At 38.9% G+C, this 26,095-nt stretch overlaps 1 protein-coding gene across 2 annotated transcripts in view; it reads left to right on the forward strand.

Moving 5' to 3' along the window:
- Positions 1-10,329: 10,329 nt before the first annotated feature.
- Positions 10,330-26,095, forward strand: part of MAGED1 (MAGE family member D1) — a 99,261-nt gene continuing 83,495 nt past the window's right edge. The window contains exon 1 of one of the 2 annotated variants that reach the window (XM_003317464.5): positions 10,330-10,455. The gene's annotated coding sequence lies outside the window, so the exon portion shown is untranslated. The remainder of the gene's footprint in view (positions 10,456-26,095) is intronic. The other variant, XM_054676291.2, reaches the window with a different exon arrangement.

The following is a 26,095-nucleotide window of genomic DNA, read 5'->3' on the forward strand; positions in this document are numbered from 1 at the left end:
TCCTGACCTCGTGATCTGCCTGCCTCGGCCTCCCAAAGTGCTGAGATTACAAGCATGAGCCACCGCGCCTGGCCTAGTCAAGCATTTTTCTGATTCTATTTTATCTCCTTTGTCAGTTCATTACTTGTAACTTTTTGTTTTGTTATTGTAGTGATTAGTCAAATTTCATTTTAAAGGCTTTAAATAATGAGGATTTTAAAAAATATATTTATCCTTTTCACGACCATTTCTGGCCCTCTTAATTCCTTTCTGTAGATACATATTTCCACCTAGTATCATTTTCCTTCTGCATGAAAGACTTTAACATTTCTTGTAGTACAGTTCTGCTAGTAATGGATTATTTCAACTTTTCTATGTCTGGGAAATATCTTTATTTTACCTTCGTTTTGAAAGATCCTCTACAGAATTTTACTTTGACATTTTATTCTTTCAGTATATTAAAGGTGTTTCTCCATTGTCTTCTCGTTTGCATTATTTCCAATTAGAAATCCAATGTCGGCTGGGCGCGGTGGCTCATGTCTGTAATCCCAGCACTTTGGGAGGCCGAGGAGGGTGGATCCCCTGAGGTCAGGAGTTCGGGACCAGCCTGGTCAACATGATGAAATCCCGTCTCTACTAAAAATACAAAAATTAGCCGGGCGTGGTGGTGGGCGCCTGTAATCCTGTACTTGGGAAGCTGAGGCAGGAGAATCGCTTGAACCTGGGAGATGGAGGTTGCAGTGAGCAGAGATCATGCCACTGCACTCCAGCCTGGGTGACAGAGTGAGACTGTCTCAAAAAAAAAAAAAAAAAAAGGAAGAGAGAAATTCAATGTGATTGTTATCTATATTCCTCAGTATATAACATGCTTCTTATCTCTAGCTGCCTCTAAGATTTTCTCTTTTTCACTGATTTTAAGCAATGTGATTATAATGTGCATTGGTGTAGTTTTCTTCATTTTTCTTGTTCTTGGGATTCATTTATCTGATTAGTTCTGCAGATTTATAGTTTTCATCAAATTTGGAAATTTTCAGTTATTATTGCTTTAATTTTTTTCTATCTCCTCCCACTCTATCTTTTAGAGACTCCAATGACCCATCTATTAGTCAGTTGAAGTTGTCCCACTTTTCACTGATGGTCTTTTAATTTCTTAGAATTCATTTTGTCCCTGTGTTTTATTTTGGATAGTTTACATTGCTATGCCGTCACATACACTACAATGTTCTTCTGCATATCTAATCTGCCGTTAATTTCCATCATCATGTTTTTCATCTTAAAAATTTTAGTTTTCACTTCCAGAATATCTATTTTGGTATTTTTCATATCTTCCATGTCTCTACGTAACTTTTTGAACATATGGAACATAGTTATAATGTCTACTTAAATGTCCTTGTCTGCCAATTCTAACGTCTCTATTAGCCGTGGCTCAATTTCAATTGTTTGTTTTTTCTCTCAATATAGCTCGTATTTCTATGCTTTTTTTCATTGTTCATAATTTTTAATTGGATATTAGATAGACATTGTAGAGTGTACCTTGTTTGGTGCTGACTGTTTCTGTAGTTACATAAATATTCTTAACATAGTTCTGAAACATAGTTAAGGTATTTAGTTTGACCCTTTTGGTTCATACTTTTAAATTTTGTTACAGGACTGAAATGGTGTTCATTTTAGGCCTAATTATTTTCCACTACTGAAGCTATCCTTCTGTGCACTCTACCCAATGCTCCATGAATTTTGAGGTTATCTAGTGTAGCTGGTGAGAACACCATTATTTTTGCCCCTTCATTCACCGCAGACACTGTTAGGTCTAATCTTTGTGGGTGATTCTCTATCTGGTCTTGGGTACTTTCCTCACAGGCATGCTCTCATCAGTCCTCAGTTGAATGTTGGAGGAAAATCTCTGTAGATATCTAGCTATCTACAGCTCTCTCCTCTCTGATCCTTTCTCCTGCAAAGTCTATTCACCTCAGTCTTCCTGGATGCTCAGCTCCATCTTCTTGATGTACCATACCCCAGAAAATATTTCAAGGCAAAAATTGGGACAGTCTTTGGGCTCACCTCACCTCATTTCCCCCACCCCCATCATTCAGGGCTCACTATCCTTCATTTCTGGATTTCTGGATCTCCAATGTCTTGGAAACTGTTTCCTATAGCTGAAACATATTTTGGTTATTTCAGATATAAGGGTAAATCTGCTACTTCTTATTCCATGTTGTCCATAACAGAACAATAAATAATTTTTTAATTGAGGTATTTTATATGCAATAATATGTACTACTCATGTGTGTATAGCTCAATTATTTCTGTATCTGTGCAATCACCATCTGGATCAAGATATTAAAATTTTCAAGCACCCCTAGCAGGCTACCTCACTACTCTGTCTTATTGAAAGCTATCTTATTCTTTTGTTTTGACCTTGAGGAAACTTATGCTAGAATCAGGATAAATCTGAGTAATTTTACTGCTGCCACCCCTACTATCAATCTCCATCTTCCAGAAGTAGTCCCATTTCAGAGATTCATTTTTTTTTCCCAACAGATGGTCATTACAGAGTGAGTATTTTTGTCCAAGAATATTGGGCCTAAGTATTTAGATGTTCCCAGTTTAACATTGAAACCCACCCTGATCTCACCGTTACCAGTTTATTATTCACATAGAATACCAATAGATGCTACAGAAAGTAAGTGATGCTAATGGATTATGATTATGACTCAGATCACGAAAAGCAGCATGGTGCTGTGGAAAAAGTAATGGCTTACTTCCTCTTTTCCCTCTTTCCTGCCTAGACAAGAAATCAAAAACTTTATTTTAAAATCAGCGCCATTTTTTCCTGAATTTCTGATAGAATTGTTACTCCTATATAGCTCTGTTCCTCCTTCCTGATTTTTGTAGTATTATTTGTATACATATCATATCCATATGTATTACAAACCCAATAATACTTTATTATGATTATTACTGTACATACTCTCGGGCCTTGTAAAGAAGCTGAGAGATGAAAGGTGAGCAACTATATATTTATGGTGTTTGTCACATTAACCTTTTAATTTATCATTTCTGACTCCTATTTGTTAATGTGAATTTGAATTGCCACCTGTGTCTTTACTCCAATAAGCTTTGCTCCCACCCACCTCCCATGTGATGTTATTGGAAATTATATTGTATTTATGAATGTTATAGTCCCAACAATAAAATTGTATGCATTTTTATATAATTTTTGTTAAATGAGTTAAGAGAACAGAGAAAAAATATAGATTTACATAGCCATTTTTATTATTTTATAGTTTCCTTTACCAGTATTTACTTTGTGTGTGTGGATTCTGTGTGCTCTGTGCTTTTAGGCTGAAGAAGTTTCTTTATTACATTTATTGTTAGATTTATCTACCAGCAATAAGTGTTTACAGTTTTTAAATCTGTGAATGTATTTATTTTGCCTTCATGTAAGTTTTTTATTTTTTAATCATTATTTTTTTGAGACAGGGTCTCACTCTGTCACCCAGGCTGTAGTGCAGTGGTGCAATCACAGCTCACTGCAGCCTTCACCTCCCAGGCTCAAACAATCCTCCTGCCTCAGCATCCTGAGTAACTGGGACCACAGGCATGTGCCACTAAATTAGCCACTGGCTAATTTTTAAGTTTTTCATAGACATGGGGTCTCCCTATGTTGCCCAGGCTGGTCTCAAACTCCTGGGCTTAAGCGGTCCTCCTGCATTGGCCTCCCAAAATGTTAGGATTACAGTCATGAACCACCGTGGACAGCTGTCTTCATTTTAAAAGATAGTTTTGCTGAATGTAGGATTCTATGTTGACATTTTTTTTCTTTCAGCACTTTGAATACGTCATCCCACTATCTTGTGGTCTCCATTATTTCTAAAGAGAAGTCAGTTGGTAATATTAGTGGGGCTCCATTGTAGGTGATGAGTTGTTTTTCTCTTCTTCCTTTCAATATTATCTCTGTCTTTGGCTTTCAGCGTTTTTCTGTGTATGGTTCTTGCGTTTATCATACTTGAAGTTTACTGAACTTATTGGATATATAGATTAATTTTTAAAATCACATTTTGTAATTTTATCAGTCATTATTTCTTTGAATACTTTTTTCCTGCTCCCTTTTCTCTCCTCTCTCCTTATTGTACATCTGTTATGTGTATATTTGTGGGCATAATGGTGTGCTGCCTTTTTCTGGGGCTCTGTTCATTTTTCTTCATTTCTTCTTCTCTCTGTGCCTCAGACTGGTGAATCTTAATTGATTTATCTTCAAGTTTGTTGATTCTTCCTTCTGCCTGCCCAGGTCTGTTATTGAGCTCCTCCCAGGAATTTTTCACTTACTCTTTTCAACTCCAAAATTTTAATTTTTCTGTTTTATAATTTCTATATCTTTACTAATATTCTCTATTTGTCAACATACCTCCTTTCCTTCTTTAAGCGTGGTTTCCCATGGTTCTTTGTATGTATGCATAAAGGCTGATTAAACATTTTTTCTGTTATATCTGACATCTAGGCCATCTCACCGGCAATTTCTGTTGCCTCCTTCTAATTCCTGTGCATGGGTCAGACACTTCTGTTTGTTTGCGTGTCTCATCATTTTTTTGTAAAACATATTGTCTTTTTTCATGATCTGTTACGCTGTCTGCCTCTGTTAGTATCATTCCCTGCTATTAGGCTCCACTAATTGCCGGCTGATTTGCTCTATTGTTTTGGATAACACCCTTGGGCATAAATTACTCAACAGTCTGATCCATTAAATTTGACCCCTTTGCAGGAATAGTTTTTGAAGTCAAACTGAAGTTCCTTCTGACTCTAGGAGGACTCTTGTTAGCTGTCTCTTTCTCTGATCCTCCCTGGAAAACTACCTGGCTTGTGGTTTATTTTGCTTCTCTCATGGATCTACCAGACTGTTCTCAATGCTCACCACTAAAAACTTCATTGTTTTTGAGATTGTGCTTGTGCTTGAACTTACCACACTCTGTTCCAAATAAATTCAGTTTTATTGCAGAGAGCTTTGAAGCTCTCTTCTTATGGCCAGTCTCCCTCCTGGGCAAAATCACTGCACCACTGCTCTGGGGCTTGGAGTAGAAACAGTGGACTGCTTCTCTCAGAGTGAAAGCCCTACTTTATGAGTTGAGCACTGGGTAGAGGCAGCACACTCTGGTCTTCTTGGCTTGTCTCTGCCACTGTGGAACCTGCACTCTATGAGCAAACTTGAACGAGGGATATTAAAACCCCAGTATTTTTGGCCTGCCATTCCTGACATAGAGTTTCCACCCTATAAATGGTGGCTAGGTAGAGGAAGGGCACCCTGGGCCTCTCAGCTGCACTCACTTTGAATTTAGACTCTGCAACATAAAGCTGGAGGTGATGAAAAATACTAATACTGGTGGCCTGCTCACCCCAAGGGAGAAATAATAGCCCTTAACCAGGAGACTGGGGAAGAGGAGGCTATATTTTCTTGGCCATACCCACCCAAATGATAGCTTTAATCACGCTGATTTTGATGGGGGAGGGATTGAGTAGGTCATGGCTCAAGTGCCGCAGACTTTCACTGTTCTTACTGACATTTATATTTTTTGAATAAATGTTTCTTCATTTGTTCTATGCCTTTAGAGAAATTTTCTGAGACTTTATATGGTTGTTTTAAAAATAATTTTTAGCAGTTATGGTTATTTCCCTGTGCGGATGGTCTGTAGAACACCTGATACTTCCTTTCTGGAAGTCTGTGTTTTTATTCATACAAAAGCTGAGATTAATGGATATCTTCAAATTAAGTAGAGTGAAACTCAGTAAGAAATCAGTAAAAGGGAAGGCAAAACAAAAAGCTGCAGGACAAATAAATTTAGGTTATTTGCATTAGCTGCTCATATCAGTAGGGAAAAAATAGATTCAGTCAAAATATGTTTTTGGAAAAAGAAAGTAAACCACCTGGAAGAAAAAAATATAAAATGGGATTTTCCCTCATATGTCATCTAGAATAAATTCCTAATGGATCAAATATTTAAATTCAAACATTGATACATTAGAAGTAACAGGAGAGCTGTTCATAATCTTGGAGGAGAAAAAGGTTTTCTAAGTATGCTTACAAGAAATTCACATCAGTAGCCTAAAAGTAAAAAGATGGAAAGGTATATCATGAAAGCAGTAATCAAAAGAAAGATAGAGGGCCAGGTGCAGTGGCTCATGTCTGCAATCCCAGCACTTTAGGAGGCTGAGGAGGGCCAATAGCTTGAGCCTAGGAGTTTGAGACCAGCCTGGCAACATGCCAAACCCCTGTCTCTACCAAAAAAAAAAAAAAACAAAAAACAAAAACAAATTAGCTGGGCATCATGGTGCACACCTGTGGTCCCAGCTACTCAGGAAGCTGAGGCCAGAGGATCACTTGAGCCTGGGAGTTTGAGGCTGCAGTGAGCTGTGATTGCAACACTGCACTCCAGTATGGGCAACAAGGTAAGACCCTGTCTTCAGAAAAAAAAAGAAAAGAAAAGAAAAGAAAGCTGGAGTGGTTATACTAATATCAGACAAATTATACTCCAGAGCAAAGGTAATTCCCAGGAATAAAGAAGGGCATTATATAATAATAAAAAGGTTCCATTCACCAAGAAGACATAACCTTCCTACATGTGCATACACTAACAAAAGAGTTTCAAAATACGAGGGGACTTCAAAAAGTTTGTGGGAAAATATAATTAAAAGATAAAAATAAAAACTATAAACTTTATTTCTCAACATTAGCTCCATCAAGTTCAAAACACTTTTGTAAGCAAAGATTCCAGCCATTTAGTCCATATCTAAAGAACTGAAGGGCCTGGAAATTTAACCATGTTAATGCAGGTTTTTGTTTGTTTCTTTGTTTGTTTTTTACATTATTAATCGAAGAGAAACAAGCACCTTTTAAAGATTTTTTTAAGATTAGGAAACAAAAGGAAGACTGAAAGAGCCAAATCGGGACTGCATGGTTGATGCCTAATGATTTCCCATCAAAACTCTCTCAAAATTGCTTTTGTTTGATTAGAGGACTGAACAGGAGCACTGTTTATGTGAAGCTTTTCTGGGTGTTTTTCTGCTTAAGCTTTGGCTAACTTCCTCAAAACACTCTCATAATAAACAGATGTTATTTTTCTTTAGCCCTCCAGAAAGTCAACAAGCAAAATGCCTCAAGTATACCACAAAACTGTTTCCTTTACCTTTGCTCTTGACCAGTCTACTTTTCCTTTGACTAGACCACTGCCACCTCTTTGTACCCATTACTGTGATTGTGCTTTGTTTTCAGGATCTTACTGGTAAAGCCACGTTTCATTTTCTGTTATAATTCTTCGAAGAAAGGCTTCAGGATCTTGATCCCACTTGTGTAAAATTTCCATTGAAAGCTCTCCTCTTTATCTGCTGCCGATCTGGGCACAATGGTTTTGGCACCCATTGAGTGGACCGTTAGCTCAACTTTATTTTTTCAGTCAGAATTGAGTAAACTGAACCAGTTGAGATGTGTATGGTGTTGGCTATTGTTTCTGCTGTTAATCATCAGTTCCCTTCAATTAGGGCACAAACAAGTTGAATCTCTTCCTCACAAATTTATGTGGATAGTCTGCTGCTGTGAGCTTCCTCTTCAACATTGTCTCATTCCTTCTTTTTTTTTTTTTTTTTTTGAGACAGGGTCTCACTCTGTCACCTGACACCCTGGCACTGCACAGGGTGGAGTGCAGTTTTTGTGATTATGTCTCACTGCAGCCTCGACCTCCCTGGCTCAAGTGATCCTCCCACCTCAGCCTCCTGGGTAGCTGGGATTAGAGGTGCACACCAACACACCTGGCTAGTTTTAAAATTTTTTGTAGAGATGGCGTCTCACTATGTTGCCTAGGCTAGTCTCAAACTTCTAGGTTCAAGCAATCTTCCCTCCTTGGCCTATCAGAGTGCTGGGATTATAGATGTGAGCCACCACACCTGGCCTTCATCCCTTCTTAAAACAGGTTATCCATTTGTAAACTGCTGATTTCTTTTTTTTAATTTTCTTTTCTTTTTTCTTTCTTTCTTTCTTTCTTTTTTTTGTTGAGAGTCTTTCTCTGTTGCTCAGGCTGGAGTGCAGTGGCACAATCTTGGCTCACTGCACCCTCTGCCTCCTGGGTTCAAGTGATTCTTGTGCCTCAGCCTCCTGAGTAGCTGGGATTACATGTGTGCACCCGTAATCCCAGCACTTTGGGAGGCCAAGTCAGGAAGATCACTTGAAGCTTGGAGTTTGAGAACAGCCTGGCCAATGTGGTGAAACCCCATCTCTACTAAAACTACAAAAAAATATATAAACTGCTGATTTCTTTGGGCATTGTCTCTGTAAACTTTTCATAAAACATCAATGATTTCACCATGCATCCACCCAGCTTCACCATAAATATGATGTTTTTCTTGTTTCAATTGTAGCAGAATTCATGTTGCTCTCACAGGCGCTCTGTTCAAACTGATGTCCTATCCTTCATAGCGCTTCAAGCTAGATCCTGTTCGGACATGTTAGCGTTTATTTTGGTGCAAAAAATTTTTGAAATCCAGGCATAGTTTTTTTTTATAATATGTATTTCCATGAACAGTTTGAAGACCCCTCATATATAAAGCAAAATCTCAGAGGCTGAAAGAAGAAATAGACAAATTCACAAATATAATTAGGGACATGAACACTCCTCTCTCAATAATTAATATAATATTTTACATAGCAAATAACCAAGGATACAGAATAACTGAATATTATCAATTATCTCTAGCTGATATTTATAGAGCATTTCACTCAACAACAGGAGAATGCATATTCACATTCTTTTCAAGTGTACATGGAACATTCACCAAATTGACCATATCTTCAGTCATAAGACAAAATTTAACAAATGTAAAAGAACTGAAATCATATATCGTAAGTTTGCTGATCATAATGGAATTAAAAAAACAATAGTGGAAAATAAAAGGAAAATCTCCAAATACTTGGAAATTAAACATGCATTTCTAAAGAACCCATGGGTCAAAGAGGAAGTACACACTGGAGACAGTGGCTCATGCCTGTAATCCCGGCACTTTGGGAGGCTGAGGCAGGAGAATTGCTTGAGCCCAAGAGTTCAAGACCAGCCTAGGTAACAAAGCAAGACCCCATCTCTACAAAAAATAAAAAAAGATTAGCTGGACATGGTGGTGTGCTTCTGTAGTCTAGCTACTCGGGAGACTGAAGCAGGAGGATCACTTGAGCTTAGGAGTTTGAGGTTATAGTGAACTATTATCATGCCACTGCACTCCAGCCTGGACAACAGAGTGAAACCCTGTCTCAAAAAAAAAAAAAAAAAAAGGAGGAACTACAAAGGTAAAATTAGAGATCATTTTGCACTAAATTAGAATCAATATACAAAAATATCAAAATACAAAATATAAAGATTGGTGGGATGCAGCTAAAGCAGTGCTTAGTGGGAAACGTGAGTCAAATTGTTGAAATAAATTGTAAAAGTACCAGCAAAACTAAGGACCGACCTTATTGCTAGTTTCCTTCTTTGCTCTGACCACATTTTGGTCATTTATTCATTTAACAAACATTGATAAACACGTATTTTATGCTAGGCTCTTAAGTGTTTAAATGTCATCTTTAGCTCTAGGCTCTGGGATCCTAGTGTAGTGTCTCTGGGTGTAGCATAGTATTTGGGACATGGTAGGTGCTCAGTATATACTTGTGGACTGACTAAAAATAACCACAAGAGATCCTCCCCTGTGGTGAGAATTGTGGCGCAGATTTGGGGGCCAGGAGAACTTTCTGGAGGTAGTGGCAATAAATAATTCAGTTCTAAACTTGTTCTGAAAGTATTTAACCAGAGTACGGATTTTTATTATTGAAACATTTTTTTCAGTTTTCATTTTCTTCCTTTTCTTGGAGAGTATGTAAAATATTGCAAGAATGCTTTCTAAATGAGTCCACGTTTATTCTTTGGATATTTGAATACGGTATGTAACTCTGGATACGATCTCAAAGCAAAAATGATTTAGATTGAAGATTTTTGTAAAAAGCTTGAAATTGAAGTATACCGCTAATACAAATGAACTTTTTAAAAGTGGTGTGCCAGAAAACAGTAAATCAGTTTGGTAAATACGTAACTGTAGACATCCAAGACAGAGAAAATGAGGCCTGAGTTAAGGGACTAAGATGAAGGGAGATATTTCTAAGGCGAATCAACAAGGAGAGGTGGCGAATTGTACATGAGGGATTTGGCAGAGATACTGCAGCTCCTGGCACGACTAGAATTAGGATTTGTAAAAAGTTAGTGATTCTCTCTCCCTGCCGGTTTACATCACAATGTAGGCGTTGATCTAGGGAGGGAGTCAATGAGATAGAGCATTGCAGAGCTTGCTAGAGAGGCACAGGAAGTTGCCTGAAGTGAAGGAGGGGGTGGCGGCTGCAGAAGCTAAAGCTTCCGCCAAACAAAAGAGGACAGCACTTCCGGTCACGCCATCGTTGCTGCCTTCTTCGTCAAGGTGAGTGTAAAGAAGGGGACTTGGTAATTCTCACAAATAAATCCCCATACACTCCAGGGAAACCTCCTTTTGTGCCTCACCGTGGGGTGGAAAGGAGAATTCATCCCCGCGTGCGTTGTATGAAGGATGCTTCTGACGCCTGTGGTTCTGATCGCCTCGCTATCTCCTCCCTTCTCCTCCGGAGATGGGGGGCCCGCTCCTGCCTCACCTCCTCACTCTGGTGGTCCCTTTAACCGCTTGACTCCTGGTCATGCTTCACCTCTCCTCTTTATCCCGTATCCTCTTCTCTGGTCTGAGCCAGCGTCATTCCCTCTACCACAGGTCACTCCTACCTCCTACTTCTCACCTCCGCCTTCTGCCCCCCATCCTTTTAACCTGCGACTCTTTGAGAGCCCCTTCCTACCCTCTGTTTTACTCCCCCTGCTGGCCTTTGGTCTTTCCTGTTCCCCTTCCGCGGAGACCAGTAAATTACGTACTTTGCAACAGTAGGTGTGACTTCAAGGTCAAGGCTTTTTTTTTTTTTTTGGTTCTTTTAAAGTATAAGCAAAGAAGCAGAAACCTTAGAGCCCTAAGAGGCATAGGCACTTGTCCAAATGATGTTCTTTTTTTTTTTTAACTCTAAACAAAATTACACATCATTTAGATACTATTGCACAGGTTTCAGTCTTCTACACATTGCATTTATTTTTTTATGTTGCCATAGAATTGAAACCTCAGATTTTGGGGGGCAAACATAGTGGATTATACCTATAACCTGGTTTCAGCTTCAGCGTAAGCTTCCCCATCCCCTGTAAAACTTCTCTTAGCAGTGAAATGGTTGACAGGAATGGCATCCAGTCACAAATTTATTACTTTATATGAGTTGAGTTTATTATGCAATTTCTTTTCTGGTCTCTGATAGCAACATTAAACAGCAAGCTGACATTTTGCAGACGAAGACTTTTTCTCAGAGCTTTGCAAGTATTACATAATCTATTTGTTGCAATGTGAAATGTACTTTTCTATTACATTTGTTACCATGTCAAATTTATCTTGTGAGAACATTAGTTATTAAATAATAATCACAATACCGAAATGATCATTAAATTTATGCTGAGAAACAGAGTTTTCCAGGCTCTATCAGGATCTAACGAGGAATTTAACCAAAGTTCTCTTTGAACAAGCAGTGGACTCCTTCCTGTGTGTTATGCTTGCCAGACTAAGGGGTGATTATCTTTTCTAGGCCATGTATAGTTTTTATTTAAGAATAAACAATGAGGCAGAGCTTTTGTGACACCAAAACACTTAGGAAAGAGTATTGCTGATGTCTCTTTATACTCTATTCAAATCATTATTACACAGCATTTAAATATTATCACACTTGTTTCAACCCACTGTGCATCCATCCATTCATTCAATAATTTTTTATTGAATAATTTTTATTTGCCAGACAGTGTTCTCAGCACTGGAGATACAACAGTGGATAACAAAAACAAAGTCTTTTAAACTATAGCTGGGAGACAGACAATAACTTAATATATAAACAATATATATTGGCAAGTGGCACTGGTGTTAAATGAACAAAACAAAAAAATACATGAAGAAATAAAAAAGAAAAAACAAAAAAAGAAATAAATATGTAATAGGTTGTAATGTGGACGGGTTCTACTATTTTAGATAGGATGGGCAGGAAGGCTTCACTGGTAAGGTGATATTTGAGCAGGAACCTGAAGGAACTGAGGGCACACACTATGCAGATATTAATGGGAAAACAGGATTTATGTCATAGTCTTTGCATTTGTTCACTCTGTTTCCTAACCCGCCCCCACCTTCCCATTCCCCTAGTGGTCACTTTTCTGCATAGCATTAATTCAACGCTCTGCATACTCAAATAACCTGATCCATTCACATTAATTTCTCATATTCTCTTCCTCCTGGCTAGCTTCTTGCTACCATTTAGGCGACTTGTCAGCCTCTTTAGGAAGACATATCACTATCTCCATACCCACCTCATCCTCAGTTTGTTGATTGCTGGTGCATTGTGTGCTATCCTACAGGATATTTGATTATCTCTCTCGCTGCTCTTACCACTTTGTGTTCATAATATGTTGTCCATAAATATTTGGTACGGTAAAGTGAAATGAATTCAGTGCTTGTTTATAAAAGATAAAACTTTTAAATATGGCTTTCCCCCTAATGTTCAACACTATTCTCTAAGGTCAGTATTATCATTGTCATTTTACTAATGCTAAAACCAAGACTAGGAGGTATGTAGTAACTTGCTAAACTGTGGTACAGTTTATGGAGTTAAGGTTTTTCAGGCACTCAGTCCTGGTCTGGTTCTCTCTATCTGTTTCTTAATGAGAAATAAAAAATATACAGAATATTTTATTATTTTATAAGACAATCCGGGTATAGAAATTTTATTTTTTGTGCTTCTTTCACAACTTAGATCATATCAGGTGCTTGAATTACTCCCTAATTATAAATATTAAGCTCTGAGAGGCATGAATAATGCCTCTTTTTACCAGAATATTTTTAAATAAAAAATTAAACAAGCAGAAGTTGAAAGAAGAGTACAATGAAAACTTTTATATTCTGGACCTAGATTCAACAACTGTTAACCTTTGCCATATTAGCTCACTCTCTCTATTACTCACTCTCTTTCTCCATGCATCCATCCATCCATCCATCCGTCCATCCGTCCATCCATCCATTTATCCATCCATCTATCTATTTTTTTATCTATTTTGGCTGAACCATTTGACACTTGCAGGCATTATTTTAAGTAAATGTAAATACATGCAGAAAAGTGCACATTGTCCTAAGTGTACAGCTCAAAGCATTTTCTTTTCTTTTCTTTTTTTTTTTTGATGGAGTCTTGCTCTGTCCCCCAGGCTGGAGTGCAGTGGTGAAATCTTGGCTCACTGCAACCTCCACCTCCTGGGTTCCAACGATTCTCCTGCCTCAGGCTCCCGAGTAGCTGGGATTGCAGGCACATGCCACCATGCCTGGCTAACTTTTTTACTTTTAGTAGAGACGGGGTTTCACTATGTTGGCCAAGCTGGTCTCGAACTCCTGACCTCGTGATCCACCCGCCTGGGCCTCCCAAAGTGCTGGGATTACAGGCGTGAGCCACCGCGCCCGGCCAACTCAAAGCATTTTCACAAAGTGAACTCAGCTGTGTAACCAGCATCAAGATCGGGAAATTTTGAAAGCCCCTAAATGTATCCCTTATTTGTTACTATTCCAAATTAATCACAATCCTGGCCTCTGTCATTGTATAATAATAATTTTGTCTGTTTTTAAACTTTAAAAAGTAACACAGTTTGTGTTAATTTTTTGGCTTGAGGATTTGTTTTTGAGATTCATCCATGTTATTGAGTGTAGTAGTAATTCCTCTATTTTCATTGCTATTCCATTGTATGAATGTACCACAATGTAGTTACCCTTTTATTGTAGATGACATTTTTGTTGTTTTCATTTTCAGCTTGCAAATAGTATTGTGAGCATTCTAGTACATGTCTTTTGGTGATATATTCACACATTTCTGTTGGACATATACCTAAGAGTAGAATTGCTGAATCACAGGTTATGTATATGATTAATTTTAGTAAATACTGCCAGCCAGCTTTCCAAGGTGATTGTACGAGAAGACTCCTAACATAATTTTTTTTTTTTTTGAGACAAAGTCTTGCTCTGTCGCCCAGGTTGGAGTGCAGTGGCGTGATCTCAGCTCACTGCAACCTTCGCCTCCCGGGTTCAAGTGATTCTCCTGCCTCAGCCTCCCGAGTAGCTGGGATTACAGGTGACCGCCACTACACCCAGCTAATTTTTTGTATTTTTAGTAGAGATGGGGTTTCACCATGTTGGCCAGGCTGGTCTCGAACTCCTGACCTCGTGATTCTCCAGCCTCCACCTCCCAAAGTGCTGGGATTACAGGCCTGAGCCACTGCACCTGGCCAGAAATTTTTCAGACTGGAAGTTGCTCTAGAATATTGCCAACACTTGCCTTTGTCTTGGTAGCTATTCTAATGGTTATGAATGGTATCTCACTGTGGTTTTATTTCGCATTTCTCTGATGATGGACCTTTCCATAAGTTTGTTAGTCTTTGGATATTTTTTATGAGGTGCCTGTTCAAATCTTTTGACTACTTTTTCTCCTGGGCTAACTTTTTTTTTATTGATTTATAGGAGCTCTTTCTATATTAAGGATGTGAATGCTTTGTCAGATATATGTATTACAAATCTCAGTGGCTTGTATCTTCAGTCTCTTCATGGTGTCTTTTGATGAACTGAATATCTGAATTCTAATATCATTCCGTTCATTATTTTTTTTCATTTATGGTTAGTGCTCCTTTGTACTGATTAGGAAACTTTTGTATTTCCCAAGGTCATGAAGATAGTTTCCTAGGCTGTGTTATTGTTTAACCTTTCATATTTATGTTTATAATCTGTAATTGATTTTTGTGTATATTGTCAGTATGGGTATATGTAAAGGCCCCTTTTTTTGTTGTTGAAGTGACATTCAGTCAACCCCAAACCACTTATTGAAAAGATCATTCTTTCCCTTTTGTAGTGCCATCCTTTTCATTAACTCAAATATATAAATCAATAATTTGATATAGTTCTGAATTCTGTTCAGTTTGGTTTGTCTATCCTTGTATGAATACCACTGTCTTAATTAATGTAACTTCACAACATGCCTTATGTATGGTTATGTGAGTCTTACACTTTTGTTCTTTTTCTTCAATAATGCCTTGGTTATTCCTGGTCTTTTTCCTTATATGTTTTAGAGCTAGTCAATTTCTACAAACATTCTTCTTGGCATTCTGATTGAGATACCATCTAACAGATCAGTTTAGGGAGCAGATATCATGGCACGTCACCCTTAAATATCTCAGCATTCATCTCCTAATATTAGCATTACTTTGTAGTAATTAATTACCATTATCTCACTAAGGAAAATTAATGATTCCCTAATATCAACAAATACCTAATCTTTTCAAATTTGTTTTCCTCAATAAGCCTTTGTAAGCTGGTATTTAAAACTATCATCCAACCTAGATTAATGTATTGTTAAGTTTTTGGGGATTTTATTGGTGTTATTTTCTCTCCTTTGTTGAACTTGTGAATATTTATATATTTAGTACTTTTCAATCCATTGCAGTCATTATTTCTTCTGTTGTTCCAACTGTCCAATCATGGCAAGTGGGAGCCCATTCACATTCACATTGGCTTCTGTGTCTTTTCTCTTTTGTTACATACATTTTCAAATATATTCAAAGTAGAAAATAGTAAAATAGGCTGTGCATGGTGACTCACCCCTGTAATCCCAGCACTTTGGGAGGCCGAGGTGGGAGGACAACTTGAGCCCAGGAGTTTTAGAACAGCCTGGGCAACAAAGTGAGACCCCATCTCCACAAAAAATTTAAAAATTAGCTGGACATGGTGGCATGTGCTTGTAGTCCCAGCTACTTGGGAGGCTGAGGGGGGAGGATCGCTTGAGCTGGGGAGTTTGAGGCTGAAGACAGCTGTGATTGCACCAGTGCACTCCAGCCTGGGCGACAGAGTGAGACCCTGCCTTAGAAAAAAAAATAGTAAAATAAACATGAATGTATCCATTCCCCAGCTTCAATAATTAACAACATTTTGCCAAAACTGGCAAGTTTTGTTTTATCTATTCTCACCCATTTTTTTCCACATCCCAGATATGTCATTACACAGGTGAATAACTCAGTATGTATCTCTAATTCATAGGTGCATTAAGTAACCACCACGTCATTATTATACTTAGTAAGATAAATAATAATTTCTTTCTTTTTTCTCTTTTTTGAGACGGAGTCTTGCTCTGTGCCTGGTGAATTGTCTTAAAGTTATAGTTATACAGTAGCTTTGTTAAGTCAGTATCCAAACAAGGACCATTTATTGCCAATGGGTGTTTTTCTCTTAAGTCTTATAAAGCTCTTGCATAGTCCCCTTTTCATTTTATTTTATTTTATTTTATTTTTTTTTGAGACGGAGTCTCACTCTGTCGCCCAGGCTAGAGTGCAGTGGCGCGATCTCTGCTCACTGCAATCTCCGCCTGCCGGGTTCACGCCATTCTTCTGCCTCAGGCTCCCGAGTAGCTGGGACTACAGGCCCCTGCCACCATGCCCGGCTAATTTTTTGTATTTTTAGTAGAGACGGGGTTTCACTGTGTTAGCCAGGATGGTCTCGACCTCCTGACTTTGTGATCCACCCGCCTCTGCCTCCCAGCGTGCTGGGATTAATTACAGGCATGAGCCACCGCGCCCGGCCCCTTAGTCTCCTTTTTGAAAGATCGTTGATTAATTCAAGAAACTACGTCATTAGTTCTATAGACTGTCTCATCTGGATTTAGATGATTGCTTCCTTGAGGTGGCATTTATTTTGTTTTCTCATCCTCGTGTTTCCTATTTACTGACATTTAGAGCTAGAGGCTCGATTAGATTCAATTTTGATTATTTTTTAAGAGAAAGACTCATTTTAGGCAGTGCTGTTTACTTTCTATTGTATTTTATCATGTCTAATTTTATCTTTTTTTAAATTGATGCTGGGATTGATTTGTCATTTCAGGGTGTTGTCGGGCTGATCTCTCCATTGTAGCTTTTCCCACCAACCTTTCTTCTGTTGGTTTTAGCAGCCATTGATGATAATTGCCTAGATTCATTATTTCTGTAGAGGTTGAAAAATGGTGATATTTAATTCTTTCAATCTTTCTGCATTATTAACTGGAATTACTTTATAAAGAAGACTTTTTCCTTATCAGCTATTTTTTGTCCTGAAGTATATTTCATAATAATCAAGATAAATGATGCTGCCGCTGCTGCTTTTTTTCATTTATCAGTGTTCATAGTAATGAGTTGGTTTCTTAGCAACCGCCACTGTTTTCTTTAATATCATTAGGAATTCATGGATTTTTATGTATTTTAAGTGTATCAACCCATTGTGGTCATTTTTTAATGCTTAAACAGTGTCATCTTATAAATTAGGAGCCCCTTCTGTTTTCACTTCTATGTTTTTTTTCACATTATCTCGTTAGTCTTTGTTGGCGTCCTTGCTTTTTGGCGTAAGCTATTTTAGGCTCATCATGTACACTCCCTGCCCCACCCCTGGAATTAGCCATTTTACAAGGAACTATGTAATTTTTCAGTGAACCTTGGTATTTAGAAACTAAGATGGGAATACTCAGGGGATTATTATTTTAAAAGTCATGCTACCTGATCTTTTGTTGTGCTCTTTTCCCTGCTATTGTGAATACATCGGAATGACTCTTGCAGCATTTTATTGAAAATTCGCTAAACATGGCTTTCATTTGTTTCTGTAGTCATTCATTCAGCAAAAATTTATAGAATGCTTACTATCATGTATCTGGTCTTATGCTGGGCACAGGGAATGTGAGGGTAAACCTGACTGGTCTCCTGTCCTTGGAGAAGACTCATTCTAGTGTGGATATGAGCAAATACGCAGTGTCTAAAGAGCAGTGAACAGTACTGTGTTCATACTCTTTAGACATTGAGCATACTCTGGGCGTAGGCAAATGGGCTATAGGAGCACAGAGAGGACATCCCAAAATGCTTTGGAAAGGGAAGATAATGCTTGATACTGGTGAGTAAATGAGGTATGAAGGTAGAAGAGTAATGAAGAGTGTTCCAGTCAGCAAACTGGAAGAAGTAGGGGGGAATCTTGATATAGTCAAGGAAAGGCGTATATGTACTTGGTTATGATGGGAACATAATTGTGTAAGTTTTTCAGTTTTCAGAAGATTGACAAAATAGTCTATTTACCACAGACATGAAGATGTAAAATGTTGTATGTATGTGTTGTTGATTTTTATTTTAAATCTGATAATGAAATAATCCAAATTCTAATTAAAATTAGTATTTAATGTACTTCTTGGACCTGATCATATTTTTTAGTTATTTCATTAATATTAAAGCATAGTTACAGTTAGGAGATGTCTATTTCGTGTTTTAGTTCGCTGCTTCTTTATTTTTTACTATTATTTTGCTTTATACGTGTTAAGAATCTGAATTTTCAAGATATGACATTAAAAATATAGTGGCGTATTTATTGTGGCTCTTCATCTCCCTTCATTCTTTGGCTGCTATTTGTGTCAACCTGTTTAATACCATAATTACAGCCCCTTACATACTCACAAGGCAAAGTTGTTCCAGAAAACATGTCATCTCTCTTTATTACCAATTGGACATTATACTATACCTGTTACATTTTACAGCATGTTGCACCTGAGGCTATCCATCTGACAGATACTGCATGAATAGTATGTTAAACACAGGTTTGTGGTTTACCGGAGTGCTATGGTTTACCAGTTGGGAATTTTGGGACCGTGAGTGTGGGAGAATCACTAGGCTTAGGAGGGAACCACATCTCATATGTGGCCAGGAGGTGAAGGGGTGTTCTAGAAATCATTGAAGAATGTGGGGAAGCTTATTTTTTAAGAAGGGGGATTCTAGAGGTCACAAAGAAAAGATTCCAGGTGGGAAGGAGAGCAGTGAAACAGTAGATTAAAGGGGAAGTGGGAGTAGATTACTACTTTTCATTCTCTCTATTTGTCTTCTTTATTATAAGAATAATATGTTCCCAGAGTCCTGAAAGGCAAGAAGTATGAGTGAACAAGCGGGGAGTCAGAGAAGGTGAGAAAGGAAAACATACAGTGTCTGAGAACGTCAGATGTGATGGGAGAGCAGTAGGGGGAAGATAGATTGCAAGCCTTAGGATGGATTGATAAGTCTTAGAAAAGACAGATCATTAATTAATTAATCAGTCAATTAACTAAAAACATACTGATGACTAGCTGGATAATGAGAACATGTAATTGACTTAAACATGTTTTCAACTGAGTGAGGTAGACATAGACATTGCAACAGCGGTGCTATGCTAGAGGAGAGACCAAGGTGTGGTGCTGGCAGTAGAGACATAGAGGAAGGACCTCTAACCTACCTTAAGGGCTCAGAGAAGGCTTTCTAGAAGAGACCATATTAAGTGCACATGTACCCTAAAACTTAAAGTATAATAATAAAAATAAATAAATAAATAAATAAATAAATAAAAGAACTGAATTTTGACAAAAAAAAGCTGTGAGTGGGACCAGAGAGCAAGTGGTCATTGGTCATTTAGACGATGTAAAGTAGCTGACTGGATATGCCATTTAGCCTTGAGCTTGAAAGTACCTAAAATAATGGGCAATTTAGAGGTTACTCTGTGGTCTAGTAAAGCTAAGGAAAAGGGGCAAATGGAAAGGAATAGTTTTATAAATGGTGTCCCCATTCTCCCAGCCCATGGCAACCACTAATATACTCTCTGTCTCTCTGAATTTCCCTATTCTGAACATTTCATATAATTAGAGTCTTGCAATATGTGGCCTTCTGTGTCTCACTTCTTCCAGTTAGCATAGTGTTTTCAAAGTTTATCCATATTATAGCATGTCTTAGTATTTCCATTCCTTTTCATGGCTGAAAGATATTCCATTGTATGAGTATACCACCTTTTATGTATTCATTCATCAGATTGTAGATGGACAGATGAGTTGTTTCTACTTTTTGGCTATTATGAATAATGCTGCTGTGAACTTCTGGTATACGTTTTTGTGCAAACATATGTTCTTCTCATTTCTCTGGGGTATATGCCTAGGAGTGAAATTGATAGTAACTCTATATTTAACTCTTTGAAGAACTGCCAAACTCTTTTCCAAAATGGCTCTACCACTTAAATTCCCACCAGGAATGTATAAGGTTCCAATTTCTCCACATCCTTGCTAACACTTGTTGTTTTCCTTTTTTTTTTTTTAAATTACAACCATCTTAGTGAGTATATATAATAAAGAATCTCACTTAATTTTTAAAATATAATATTTAACCGCTGACATCTTTTTTTTTTTTTTTTTTGAGGCAGACTTTCACTCTTGTTGCCCAGGCTGGAGTGCAATGGTGCCATCTCAGCTCACCACAGCCTCCACCTCCCGGGTTTAACCGATTCTCCTGCCTTAGCCTCCTGAGTAGCTGGGATTACAGGCATGTGCCACCATGCCTGGCTAATTTTGTATTTTTAATAGAGACGGGGTTTCTCCATGTTGGTCAGGCTGGTCTCGAACTTCCGACCTCAGGTGACCCACCCGCCTCTGCCTCCCAAAGTGCTGGGATTACAGGTGTGAGCCACCATGTTCTGCTAACTGCTGACATCTTTTAAGCCTCACCTCTCCCTCTTCATTTTCTGCTCCACAACTGGGCAAGTTAATTAGAAAGCATGAGTGCTTCATCCTTTGGAGCTAGCAAGAGATTCAAATCATGCAAGTGTCTTCCTGAATGTAAGAACCCTCACTCCTGCCTCATCCTTTAACCACAGTAAAAACTCAATTTAGTTTCCTTTCCTTGCTTTTTCTAACCTGCTTAGGAGACTTGCCTTGCTGTCCCCAGAAATGCATTGTTTATGTAAGTAAGTAGTAAACATTTTCATACCCTCTTTGTGTGTGAGGTGTTATCAATCTGAACACTGGAATCAAAATTTGGGTGGGGTCCCTCCTTCTTCTGCCAGGATGGCAAGAACAATTGGCACAGTGAGCTTGGTGCTCAGATAATGACAGCCATCATGGGGGGAAGGGAGTATCTTTCCTTAATTGCTTTGGCTCACTAATTGGTTCTGATGGCAAGCATAAACATTGAGCTTGCAAGGGTAGCTAGTTTTTTAGTTGTACTGTGCTGTGTTGTATTGTTGACTCCTGTAGAACCTCTCTTACAGATTTAGCTAACTTGGAAGTTTAGGTAATTTAATGGACATTGAGGAACAGTAGTATGGGATCCTTAAAGTAGCCCTGGATCATGTGTCTCAGCCCAGACCTATCTGTGTGTCTTAACGTAAAGCTGTGACTGATGCTAGGCTCAGGAGGAAAACCATGTCTATGACTAGCTGGTTTTGTGTCTCAATTAGGCTCTGACCCTGACAGCTGACTGCCCATTGGGTGGTCGCTCTTGAGAGCAGTCATCAGGGAGTGAAAAAAAGAGAGAGAAAAGAGAAAAGAAACAGCTATTATGTGGCTTGCTGGGGTCTGGACTTCGAAGCACAAATGACTCACTAGAACCCTTAAATACCTCCGTTGTTATGGCTGTTGCTGCTGCTGCTGCCACTGCCACTGCTGCTACCGCCGCCGCCGCCGCCGCTGCCACTGCCGCCACCACCACCTGTGCTTCTGTTGCAACAAAGATCCTGATCTTCAGGATTGTAGGGAAAAACATTAGTGGCACCCCTGTAGCATGGAGAAAGGGGTAATTCAAACCCATAAAGCTCCTAGTCCTTTAATCTTATATGGCCACCATTGCCTTTGGGGAGGCCCCTTACAGTGACAGTGCTGATTTGAGACTTTCTGCAGGAAGACATTTATAAATATGAGCAGGTTAGGGACCCCCCAGAAATATATCCAGTAACAACAGCAACAAAAAAACAAGTACAGCCATGTACAGCATTATGATGTTTTGGTCAATGACAGATCACATATGAGGATGGTGGTCTCATAAGACTATAATGGAGCCGAAAAATTCCTGTCATCTAGTGATGTCATAGCTGTTGTAACATTGTAGTGCAATGCGTTACTCACGTATTTATGGTGATGTTGGTGTAAAGAAGCCTGTAGTACCAGTCATATAAAACTAGAACAAGTACCATTATATATGGTACATAATACTTGATAATGATAAAAAAACAGCTAGGTGTGGTGGCTCATGCCTGTAATCCCAGCACTTTGGGAGGCCGAGGCAGGCAGATCACTTGAAGTCAGGAGTTTGAGACCAGTCTGGCCAACAGGGTGAAAACCTCTCTCTTAAAAAAAAAAAAAAAAAAAATTAGCTGGGCGTGGTGACGCACGCCTGTGGTCCCAGGTACTCTGGAGGCTGAGGCATGAGAATCGCTTGAACCTGGGGGGCAGAGCTTGCAGTGACCCAAGATTGTGCCACTGCACTCCAGCCTGGGTGACAGAGCGAGACCCTGTCTCAAAAAAAAAAGATGAAAAACAACCATGTTTATGTATTTACTATACCATAATTTTTATCAGTATTTTAAAATGTAGTCTTTCTACCTATTAAAAAAAAAGTTAACTATAAAAGAGCCACAGACAGGTCCTTCAGGAGGTATTCCAGGAGAAGGCATTGTTATAGGAGATGACAGCTCCATGTGTGTTATTGCCCCTGAAGAACTTCCGGTGGGACAAGATGTGGAGGTGGAAGACAGTGATATTGGTGATCGTGACTGTGTAGGGTTAGGCTAATTTGTGTGTATCTTAGTTTTTAAGAAAAAAGTTTAAGAAATAAAAAATTTTAAACAAGCTTATAGAATAATAATATAAAGAAAGAAAGTATTTCTGTATAGCTGTATAATTTTTTTTTTTTTTTTAAGATGGAGTTTTGCTTTTGTTGCCCAGGTTGGAGTGCAACGGTGCAATCTCGGCTCACTGTAACCTCCGCCTCCCGGGTTCAAGCGATTCTCCTGCCTCAGCCTCCGGAGTTCTGGGATTATAGGCGTGTGCCACCATGCCCGGCTAATTTTGTATTTTTAGTAGAGACGGGGTTTCTCCATGTTGGTCAGGCTGGTGTCGAATTCCTGACCTCAGGTGATCCGCGCATCTCGGCTTCCCAAAGTGCTGAGATTACAGATGTGAGCCACTGTGCCCGGCCATGTGTTTGTGTTTTAAAAGCTAAGCATCATTACAAAAGAGTCAAAAAGCTTTACAAAATTTAAAAAAGTTTATAAGTAAAAAGTTATAGAAAGCTAAGCTTAATTTATTATTGAAATAAATGTTTAAAAAATGATTTTAGTGTAGCCTAAGTGTACTAAAGTGCACATTAGTGTACAGTAATGTCCTAGGCCTTCACATTCACTCACCACTCATTCACTGACCCACCCAGAACAACTTCCAGTCCTGCAAGCTTTATTCATGGTAAGTGCCCAGTACAAGTGTACCATATTTTGTCTTTTTTTTTTTTGAGATGGAGTTTGACTCTCGTAGCCCAGGCTGGAATGCAATGGTGCGATCTCTGCTCACTGTAACCTCCTCCTCCCAGGTTCAAGTGATTTCTCCTGCCTCGCCCTCCCGAGTAGCTGGGATTACAGATGCCTGCTACCATGCCCGGCTAATTTTTGTATTTTTAATAGAGATGGGGTTTCACCATGTTGGCCAGGCTGGTCTCGAACTCTTGGCCTCAAGTGATCTGCCTGCCTGGGCCTCCCAAAGTGCTGGGATTACAAGCGTGAACCACCACGCCTGGCCATATTTTTGTCTTTTATACCATATTTTTACTGTACCTTTTCTATGTTTAGGTAGGTTTAGATACACAGATACAAAAATACACAGATACACAAATTGTGTTAAAATTGCCTACAGTATTCAGTACAGTAACCTGCTGTACTGGTGTGTAGTCTAGGAGCAATAGTCCATACCATATAACACAGGTGTGTAGTAGTGTATACCATCTAGGTTTGTGTAAGTACACTCTGTGATATTCGCACAACAGTGATGAAATCACCTAATGACACATGGCATTTCTCAGAATGTATCTCCATTGCTAAGTGACACGATTGTAAAAGAAAGAAAAAAAAAACAGATATGAGAGGCAGAGGAAACAAACAGAAACGGAGATCCACAATTTGACCCAATTAGAATCCAGAATTTATGGAAAAATTTTACTAAAAGAGCAAAAAGATAAAAGGGTGCTGATTGGTGTTGAAATGCAGTGGGTGGCAAAACTTCATGACCTTAATTACTACTGGGGCTCAAATTGGTTATTATGTCAGGATCCCACTATATTTAATCAAGGTGCCTCCTGTAATCTAAGGGGAGTTCCTGAACAGGAAAGAGATAAACAAGTATACCTCACATTAACTATCAGAACTATTGCCTTGCCTGAATTCCTCACATTTGTACCATTCATTGCCTTAAAATATCCCATAGTGGGTATGAGCACTCTGATCCAATGAGTGATAAAATTAAGTATTTGGCACATGTGAATCCGTTTGACAATGTGAGATCCCAAGGACTATACCCCCAGTTAAAATAGGTTAATACAGCCCACTGTAAATTAGAATAAGTCTACAAATACGGAAACCCATGATACAAGGCCTATTTGGTGAAAGGGTGATTATCCCCATGTCTTCTCCATTAACAACCCAATTTGGCTTGTTCTTAAACTTCAAATGAATGGCACCTAATGGTGGATTACCATAACGCTAATGTTGTGGTCCCACACATTAAGGTCCCCATACCCAATATTGTTGACATTACTGACTCCATCCGGTCTGTGACTGGTAAATATTTTGCTATTATAGATTTGGCTAATATGTTCTATTCACTGCCTATTTCAATAGCCTTTCAGCCTCAGTTTGCCTTCACCTCTGAAGGGACACAATAAACATGTACCTGGCTACTCATGGGATACCTCCACAGCTTTGCCATTGTACACTATCTTTGCTGGCAAGATCTTAACTGTACCGAGCTTTTTCTAGATGTACAGGTGTGATATTACATTGATGACATCCTTCCCTGAGGAGATTTATTTGACACACTCATTCAGGAAATACAGATACTCACAAAATTGCTCATAAAATGGTATGGCTGTTGTGCCACACGTAGTGCAAGGCCCTACCACTTTTCAATACCTACACATTATTTGCTAAACTGAAGACCATTCTGTCTCTGACACTGTCAGAAAAGCAGCTATTGACCCTGTCAGCACCCACAACTTCTTTTAGGCTCATTTGTGTTCTGGAGACAAAACATTCCTCTTTTATAAATTTTATTGAAGCCCATTTACGCTATTTCTTACAAATCAGTTCATCTTGAATGGGGGTCCCCTCCAACAAGAGGTTCTAGAATCTGTCAAAATTGCAATATGACACTAACGACAATTAGTCACTAACGACAATATCGTTAGTGACCCCAGATGCGCTTCACCATAGAGGTTTTAGCAACTTCCTCATTTCTCCCTCTGGAACATCCATCATTGCCATAAGTTGCCAAGGGTTTCTGATGCAAGAGACTCTCATCCTTGGACCTGTTTTATACACCATTAGAGTGACAATTGCTAGCTGCATAGTGGACTGTCTTAGAAATAGAGGCTATCACAATCCCTCAGCCTGTGACCCTCCATATCCAGCTGCCTATTGTGCCTTCGGTCATGGAAGCCATGGCACTACAAGCTGGGCATGGCTACTGAGGCCTCTTTGCTACAAGATGGAGAAAAACCTGGGTCCTCTGTCATATACCACTTGGAGGAAGGGGTAGCCTCCCGTCTTTAGTTCCTTGCTAAATACCATGGTGTTGGGGGACCCATCACCCCTCTCCCAGACCATGTGGCTACCTGCAGAGCCCCTTGAGATCAAATGGAGTGAAAAACAATGGTTTGTACAATTTATGGATGATACCACAAGCATTGTATACAATGGAGTTTGCTGGAGAGCTTATGCGTTTCATCCTTTAACCATGATGCTTCTGATAAGGACAGGAACACAGGTGTCAGTACAGTTGGCCAAACTTCAGGCATTCACCTTAGCACTGTATGCCCTAGCCAACAATTGGCCCCATCTGCACATTTTTACAGGTTCTTGAGCCACTGCCTAAGAGTTGCCCCATTTGGGG

The sequence above is a fragment of the Pan troglodytes genome, chromosome X, assembly GCF_028858775.2.
Source record: "Pan troglodytes isolate AG18354 chromosome X, NHGRI_mPanTro3-v2.0_pri, whole genome shotgun sequence".
Lineage (NCBI taxonomy): Eukaryota > Metazoa > Chordata > Mammalia > Primates > Hominidae > Pan > Pan troglodytes.